The following is a 9223-nucleotide window of genomic DNA, read 5'->3' as shown; positions in this document are numbered from 1 at the left end:
CATCTGTGAGCAGGATGAAGCAGCTGTAAGAGTGATGCAAATGGCCAATTAATCTCAATTGCTGCAGACTCTTAATCCTAATGAATTACTTCTAAAAATGCAGGGTGTATTTAAACAGCTTTCACACAAGGAGAAATTAGGAAATTGCATGTCCAAGTGAGCTAGTAAGGAAAGGGGAAATACAATGAAATACAGTGTGCTTTGCATTCATTTTCCCAGCCAATTCCAAATGCAGCAATAATTTGATTATTTTAACATCCAGGCTCAAGGGTTCAAAAACGTACACAATTTGGAGTGTCTGACTGCCAGACCAGATAAGCAATCTGCAGAAGTTTCCTTTTCTCTCTCTTCCGAAAAGAGGGAATAGAAATCCATTTCTGCTGCAGAGCACAGCAGAGAATTTAAGCTGTTTAATTTTCTGCTGCAGGAATCTGTAGTCATCATTTGATGTCAAATCTTATTTTTGGTGCTTAGACAACCTCCATTCCCACAGCACAGCTTTGGTGTTTAATGGGCAGCTTTTCCACTGCCCCTGTAGAGATGACAGCTAGGACCCTGGGCAACCTGAGCAGTGGTTTGGCCATGGACCTCGATGACCTTTATGGTCCCTTCCAAGCTAAGCCATTCTGTGATTCTATGATTCTATGACTTCTCAAAAAGACTTGCTTTGGTCCATTGGGTGATCCTCAGAAGAAAACCAAACCAGTGTCATAACACACAGGTGCACTAGTGGCAGTGCTTCATAACACCATTAAGTCCCCATCAGCTCTTCTGCTTTGGCTTTCCCAAGCTCTTCATTCCTTCTCTCGTTTGCTTTGCCCTCTGTCCTGCACCAGTCTTGCTCAAAAGTTTGGGAATCCAAAATGAATAGTGAGTTTTACTATTTAACACCTCAGGCTCAAATCCCATCTCTTTTGGCTTGCTGTCCTCCTTCCCACTTGGAAGCACAGTGTGCTACAACATGGTCCTTGATGATATGATGAAGGACGAGAGCTGAAAGCTGAAGAGACAATTTACTTGATGACTTCTTTTTGCTTTCCTCTACCAAGGACCGAATCTGAAGCATTTGGGAAGATTCACATCCTTCATTTCTTCCACATCTTCTGCAGCCACAGGTAGAAGTTTCTCTTCTTTCTCTGTGACATTAAGGGACAGATTGCTTCTTTGCAGAGCCAGCTGCAGAACTGGGCTTTCTTAGCTTTGTGATGCTCTACTTTGCAAACCTTAAGCAGCCCTTCTTCTCTAAATGTTTGGAAGTGAGAGGGAGAAGATGGGAGGAACAAATGAGCTTAAAGGGTCCCTTGCAAGAGAATGAAGATGCATTTTCGTGACTATCTCATCATCTACCGGATGCAACCAGCCTTGCTACATGGGAGGGTGAATTTTGATTCTTAACACACTGTGGACCCCCCAAGTGAATTTAGACAAGCTTTTCTCATTGCCTGCCTTGTGCCATGGGGTTGCAGCTGCAGGGTATGGTGAGAGCCTGAGGGTGTGTTTAGGATGTATGGACAAGAATTAGCACAAGGCATTCTCCATGGCCTGAGTTTGTCTCCTGCCTTCTGGCCCCTACTCTTTGTGAGATTTAGGGTAAATTCAGTGGTCAGATTGTACAGACAGCCCCACGTGTCACTATCCATGATCTTTGTAAGGAGACACTGCATAAAAGTAAAATGGTATAATTAATAAAACATGATGCCTTGTTTTTTCCCACTGTTTCCACCTCTTGTGCTCTCCTCTCACATTTTTGCTGGGCTGATGGTTTTCTTACATGCCCCAGATAACTCGTGGAGCTTCATCTTCATTGCTCTTTCCACCCGCCTTCTCTTCTTTCATTTTTTATAAAGATGTTTTTGCTCTGCCAACGTGCTCTTAATCTCGCTGGTAAATCAAGGTGCCCGTTTGTCTTTTGCTCTCTATCTGCCTCCCTGAACACGAGGATAAATCTAGGCATCGTACTGGAGCTTGGCCAACACTAGGGCTAGTTTCTTCCTTCTCCCTTTTCCATTCACTGCTGTGTCTGGGATCTGAGAGTGATCTCTCTCCACTGACTTGATAAAAACAAATGGAAAGGCTGAGGAAAGGCTCTCCCAGCTCCACACTACAGAAAGCTGTTAGATGTAGTGTTACTCCAAGGGCCCGAACTGAGGACAGTGCAGGGTCTCCCAATGACTCCGTCTGATGCTCTCAGATTTATGCACTCAGTGTTTCTCTGCATCTTTCTGCTAATGTCACCAACCACTGGATTCAGACCTGGGCATCAGAGAGACCCACAGTCATGGTAGCATCAGGTCGAGCCCGGCCTTGCAAACGTGCCATGTGCTTTGCTCTGTGCTCTTCACCCCAAAAGAACTAGACAAACTAAATGTAGAGTTGAAGGGAAAAAAAAATTAAAAAGAACAGCAATTTCAGCTGGATTCAGAGCTGTTTCGTATGTCTGGGAAGGATATAGAGGCATAATCAAGATTTATGAAAGAAAGGAAATATTTTAGGAGAGGCCATTTGTTCTGTTCTGTATCCCATAAAATCTCCAGAAGTTATTTCTCTGTCAATGCAGCAGTGATGCTGAAAAAGGAGCTTGGGAACAAAAGGGCAGTGTGTGAACCAAGAGGCAAAGCATTAAAAAACACAAAGCTATGTCTTTTCAGGCCAGATATAATCGCCCTAGAGATGGCACTGCCTTAGGATCTGGGTCAACCAAATGGCTCCACAGTTTACAAAAATCAATCTGAGTTTATCTAAAGATAACCCAAGAGGGCTGGAATCAGTGGCTGTCAGACAGGCACGGGCAGCATCTGATGTGGGAGATCACATTGACATGCATACCACTCTAATGTAGTAAATCAGAGCTGGGGCATCATGATAGCACCTAGCATTTGTTGCCGATAGAGGAAATAAATCGGGTCAAAAGAAGAAGTGATCTGTTATGGAGAGGAGCAGGGAGGTATTCTGCCCCACATCATTTCATTGAAATTCTCACAGAATAATTTTCAATTCCACCAGGCTTCCTGCTTGAGTCACGGGCTTTGGCACAGCTTCTGCTTTGCTTCCTGCTAAGCAGCTCTGCTCTCCTTGGGGTCCCAGTGCCTTCCCTACATCCTTGCCTGCCGTCCCAGGGTGCTCTGCTCCAGCTCCAGCTGCATCTCACTTGAGGTGTGAAGTTGTTTCAGGAGCTGGAAAACCTTCCCTTTACCTCACCAAGAGAAAGGAAATGGGATTCAGTTAAACAAGGGTGAAGGGATGGCTGCAGCTTACTGATTATTCACTGCAGAGCAACAGGATTTGGGTTTAACTACTGCCTGCCCTCGGCAGGAAGGTTCAGATTCCACTTTGGGAAACGGTGAACAAATCCTATGCGTGTTTCATGGTCTCTGGGGACAGTGGGATGTCCACAAGCATCTTCACTGCTAATTCAAAAGAACCTTCCCCTTCCCATGCCAGCAGCCCTGGGGATTTCAGCATGCCCTTGAACATCAAGGAGGAATGGCTGCACATCCCCATCCTCTCTATACTTTTAGGGGATACTTACAGAAAGCCGGTCGTGGCCGAGATCCCACTAGAGGGTGCTGCCCAGCTCTGCTGGGAAAGTTCCTGGGCCTCTGAGCTTCTTGATTTATTTGCAGCACAGTGAGAACTGCATCGCTGTTATGGGTTGCTACTGGCAGCAGGACAAATATCTTGAGTTTATGGACCAACTTTTTTTTTTTTCTTCCCCTCAAGGAGACACGAACAATAAAGCAAGATGGGATGGAGATTGCAAGGCAGCTGAACATTCAACTCTGCATCCTGCAGAATGGGAGCTGGCAGTGCAGCTCACAGGAGAGCTTTTCTCTCCACCTCAGTGACCTGCAACAGCACCAAACACAGAGGGATTAACACATCTGCAACCACCTTAAAGGATAGGCTCCAGGTCCTTAACATTTCCTGCAAGACATTAAAGGAAGTCCCCAGGAGGAGATGTGGGGGATTACTTTCCTCTTGATTCACAGCACTTCTCATTTTTTCCTGAAGACAAAATATCTTTGCATCAGCACTAAATTCCCATAATCAAAACCTGCAGCAACTGAGAGTAAAATGTCCATACTGATCCTGTGGCAGGAATGCCCTTTCAAAGTGCCATTACCAGCAAGCAGGATTTAAAGCCCAGTTTTCCTCCAAACAGCTTCTACCTTGGGAGATGCAAGTATGTCAACTCATCCAAAAAGCAGCAGCAGGAAACATCAGCCAGGTGTTGGACTCAATGATCCTTATGGATCCCTTCCAACTTGGGATATTGATTCTAGATTCTAATGCAACACCAGTGGAACCCAATATACACCAGAGAGGCAATGCAAACAATGCAGTCCTTGTTCTGGATTGCTGGTCATTGTGGGCACCGCACACCCAGTCTTCTCCAGAGCTTTTAGTCTGGTGGGCCAATGCTGTGCCAGGAGTCTACATGGCCAGCATTTGTTCCATCACACTGCTGGCTTTTAGGGTCCGTGACAGCTTTGAGTGCTTTCCTTCAATTACAAACTCACGCAGGTCAATATTCCATGTGCCTTCCGGATCCTCTCAGCATGACGGAAGGCATCAGAACCACAGACCAAACATATTTCCCAGCAAAGCAACCCCTCTCACTGTCCAGGGGCTGCAATTAAAGATAACACCAAACTTAACATTCCTTAAGGGGGAAGAGTTTTATCATTTACCATTTACAATAATTAGTCAGTGTTTCATCCAGAACGTTTTCCTTCAGCATGTGATACCAAGCATCAAGCTTTGACAGAAGCTGGTTTGCCACTTGCTGACAGTAGGTCCGTGCAGTGCCAGAGGGCAATAAACTGTCACTCTGCAGCAGGACGGCTCCTCTGTCCTTGGTTTCTAAATCCAGTTGCTGCCATTGGCATTGCCAAGGCTTTATTGGCAGCAAGGGATGAGCTTTATGAGAGGAGAGGTAATGAAGGGTAAAGGAGGAGGGGAGGAGGGGAGGCTTGGGGCTCAGGTGGTCCATTTTCTGCTTGTGCCACTGAGAGCGGTGTCTGGGACTTCTCCAAGAAAATGGAAATACTGAGTCATGGACATCAAATTGTCAGAAGAGCAGTTTTGAGGGACGTCTCCCTGGTGAAGCTGTCTTTGGCTCAAAATGGAATAACTGCTCCAAAGCAGCATCTCCCACCCTTACGTAGCTGGTCCAATAGCAGAAGACTCACACACCTGCAGAACCAAGTCTGGGTCCCTACTTCCTGACTCACATCAAGGAATGAAACATTCAGGCTGGGGAGATCTCGTATTTTGTTCATGGAAAGCCTCCAAGACACCTTGGCTTCTGCTCAGTGCCAAACTGCAGCACTTCTCAATTCTCCATCACTCTCTGCAAAGCATTTCCTTCCCACTCAGTGCCTCTCCTGGTGTGACCTTGGGGAAATGGCTCACATCTGTGATTGGGCCCTGGTGTGTAGAATGAGGACAGTGACCTTGCCTGTCAATTCAGGTTACAGTTACTCCATAGCAGAGATTAATTATTACAAAGGAGGTAAAATCACTTTGAGGGAGAGGAGATAGGTTCACAGACCAAGGGTACATCAGAAGTTAGGCCACTAGCAGAACGGTGATGGAAGGGAGAGCCATATGCTGCAGCCAGATGTGCTACAGGGTAATTACAGTAAACTTCTTTAAATTCCTGCATTCAATTTTATGTCCATTCAGCACTTTTTCATGCTTCCGTGGCTACAATTTTGTGACGTTAACAGCTGTTGTGCTTTTGGCCCCATTCCTGATGCATTCCTCTGGAGGGGGAGGCAATCAAGCATGATCCCCTCCACCTCCCTTACATATCGTCAGTGTGAACTCATTTCTGCCTCAGAGGCGCTTTTGATGCTAGGATGGAGGGAAAGAATAAGAAAAGGACAAAAAGCTGTTTCTATCCAGAGCTGTGGAGCTTGTTACAGATGCAGGAAAGACGGTGGAAGTCAGGGTATTCATCTCCCGAGTCCCCTCATCCATCCTGCAGAGTGCCCATGAGGTCTTGGTGAGGTATTGGAATGGGCTGCCCAGGGCTGTGGTGGAGTCGCTGTCCCTGGAGGCATTCAAGAAAAGGGTAAATGTGGCTCTAAGTGAGGTGGTATGGAGCAGTCACAGGCATGGGTTGGTGGTTGGACTGGGTGACCTTATTGGTCTTTCCAGACTTAATGATTTTATGACTCTACGATCTTTGGGAAGTTTCTTTGTCTGTAAGCACAGTTTTATGCTCTGCAAGGGCAAAGGAGTTCACTGACCCATGTTTTGATATTTCTGATGGAAAGTGTTCAACGTGATCATAATTTGTAGAGGCTTTTTCCAGCAGTCCTAGCATGCAGGTTGCCTAGCATTGCCATGGTATCGCATCTGATAATAATTTAAGTGAGAAGCATGGCAGGGCTGACAAATGAGCATTGCAGGTGAGGTGAGGGCAAAGTCTGAGTCACCTTCTCTAGGAGTAGCTTGGCATTATTGTCAACATGCTCTCTATGGAAACACAATGGCAAGTAGTCAGGAGATGTCAGGGAACAAAAGCTTTAATATTTCCAGCAGATCATTTTGTGGTTTATTTAGGTATGGGTTCAATCCACTTGGAAAACAAATGTCATTTTCTAATGGCAGTAAGGTGATGGTTGGATGGGAAATGAGTGAGATAAAGCAGAGATGGGGCTTGGGTGAGGTGAATGAATGAAATGTTTCCATTGCCCACCTCCTGCCCAGATTCCAAAGCCTTGAGCTGAAGGTCTAGCAGGGTGCTGTGTGATAAGAATCCCTTCTCAGGACTTATCATCACTCCTAAGACTGAGTCCAAAGCCTGGGGAGTAGAGAGCAGGGCTCAACCACTTCTGAGACCACCTTAGCGACTATTTAGCCAAGCTCCATTCATTATTATTTATTTCTTCCTAACCATCCCTCTACTGTGCTGTGATAGACTGTGTTTTGAAAGTTGCACAAGATTTGTCCTTTCCTTCGACCTAGAGGATGTCATATAGGCTATGACCATAGCAGCTTGTGCTATGCCAGCAAAACTGAATCTTTGATATTGAAAATTAACACAACAGCCTATAGGAGGAAGCATTGTGCAGGGCTTGAAGCACAGGAAAAGTTGGGAGGATTGAGGTTTACTTATGGCTTAGGATGCATGGTATTGGGAAAATAAAAACAAATAAATGGAATAAAGAAGGGGGGAAAAGTCAAAACAATAACCAGAATGCCATCTAATAAGCCCTGGCCTGTACAGACTGCATGTGGGCTGGGTGCTCGGGGAAGGGAATTATTGGTGGCGAGGCTGATCTCCCCCTTCTTCATAACCAAACACCTGCAGATCTGTTCTTTCAGTGGGAAGAACCTGTGGACACAACACGAAAATCATAGAATCATAGAATGGCTTGGGTTGGAAGGTGCCTTAAAGATCATCTAGTTCGAATGCACTGCCATGGGCTGGTTGCCACACACCAGATCAGTCTGCCCAGGGCTCCATCCAACCTGGCCTTGAAACAGTCAAAATGAAACAGTCAAACCACAGATCAAAAGAGGAAGAAAAGCTGAAGTTCATCTTCACACCCATCACAGATTTGACCATGGGCAAAAACTCTGCAATCACAGATGTGCCTTTGCAAGACCATGTGTTCCCCTTGCTATTTGGTGATTCGTGAGGTGTCCACAGCATTTTTTATCTTTTTCTCATCTTTAAAGTTAATATAGAAGCTGGTGGGGCTGGCATGCCTTGTTTTCCCCATATCCCTCCACCTTCACGCAGTCCCAGCCCCAAGCTGAGATGCAGCAAGCAATCTGCCAGCAAGGTTTGCAGAAAGCTGGCTTGAGAACAGGCATGTACAGAGCCAGATGGCATCTGCACCCCAGGGCACTGTGTTGGCAGAGCCCAAGGAACAGACTGTCTGCAGCAGGACTCACATAGGTTCCTCTTGCAACCCGCCTGCCATCTACCTTGGTTGAGACTTTAGGTCCTTCTCATCTTATCAATCTTTCTTTTGCATGATGCAAGCTCGGGTCTTACCATATAACACCTAAATATATCCCTTGTGAATGGAAATCTGAGCGTGTGGGGAAAGATTTATATCCTCAGGTTGTTTCCAGCCCATTGTGTAAGTGATCTGCTTCCTAGAAACGCTGTGCCAGGATGTTTGCTTTGCAAAGAGTACCCAAGTGCCTATATGAGAGTGACCCAATGTTCAGAGGTGCTCTGCAGCTTTCCAGAAGATGTTTCTAGTCTGATTAGGCCATTCCTAACCTTCTCTCCCTCCGGCTACAACCTCTGAGCACTAAAAGTATAGTGAAATATTCCCAACCTTCCTAGTTCCCATGTTATTCTTCCCTAGGGTTTTGCTCAGTGGCAGTCCTATAGCATGGTTTTAATTTGCCAGTCTGAAGGAGGTCATGAAGAAAAGGTTGGATGTCATCAAAAACTTCTCTGAAAGAGTGGTTGGACACTGGCACAGGGTGCCCAGGGAGGTGGTGGAGACACTGTTCCTGGAGGTGTTCAAGAACTGTAGAGATGTGGCATTTAGAGACATAGTTTCATGGGCAGTATTGGTGGTAGATGGACTACATGATCTTAGAGGTCTTTTCCAACCATAATGATGCTATGATTCTAAAAGGCAGCATGAGACATCTCTGCTTTAGGGCTGAGCAGTTCCCAAGAGGCCACCAGCTCCTCACTCCAGATGGGGAAATGAGATCAGTGCTATGCACATTCTTCCACTGCTAACAAATACCACACCAGGATGGGAACACAGCTGCAATTTTGTATTTCCATCACCTCTGGAGTCACTGATGATGATGATGTTGATTTCATCAGCACCGGAGATGATCTTAGCCCCTCCTGCAGTGATGACACCAAACAAAAACTTACATCTTCAGCAACTCCCACATCTCAGGAGGAGTTTGCAGCTTGATCCCCATCTGCTTCTGATTCCTAACTGTGCTTTGCCACAAAGACATTTGAGCCTTCATAATGAAAAGCCAATTAAAGTGCACCATTAAGCTCAGCCTTTCGCCTTCCTTGTCCAAACCGATCTGTCATGGAAAGGACAAAACTGTAGCACAAGTTGGCAGATGCTGCTAAAAATGGGAAAGATAAGATGTATAAGTAAATTATTGAAATGCCAGACTGAAGTCTAGTAGCCATGGCAAACGGAACCATGACAGCTGGGGTCAGATGTATGTGGCTGCCTGCCCTCTGTCCCCAGAGCTGCAAAGCCAC

The sequence above is a fragment of the Tympanuchus pallidicinctus genome, unplaced genomic scaffold, assembly GCF_026119805.1.
Source record: "Tympanuchus pallidicinctus isolate F22 unplaced genomic scaffold, pur_lepc_1.0 scaffold13, whole genome shotgun sequence".
Taxonomy (NCBI): Eukaryota; Metazoa; Chordata; class Aves; order Galliformes; family Phasianidae; genus Tympanuchus; species Tympanuchus pallidicinctus.
The sequence above is the reverse complement of the archived record's forward strand: the minus strand, read 5'-3'. Positions refer to the sequence as shown.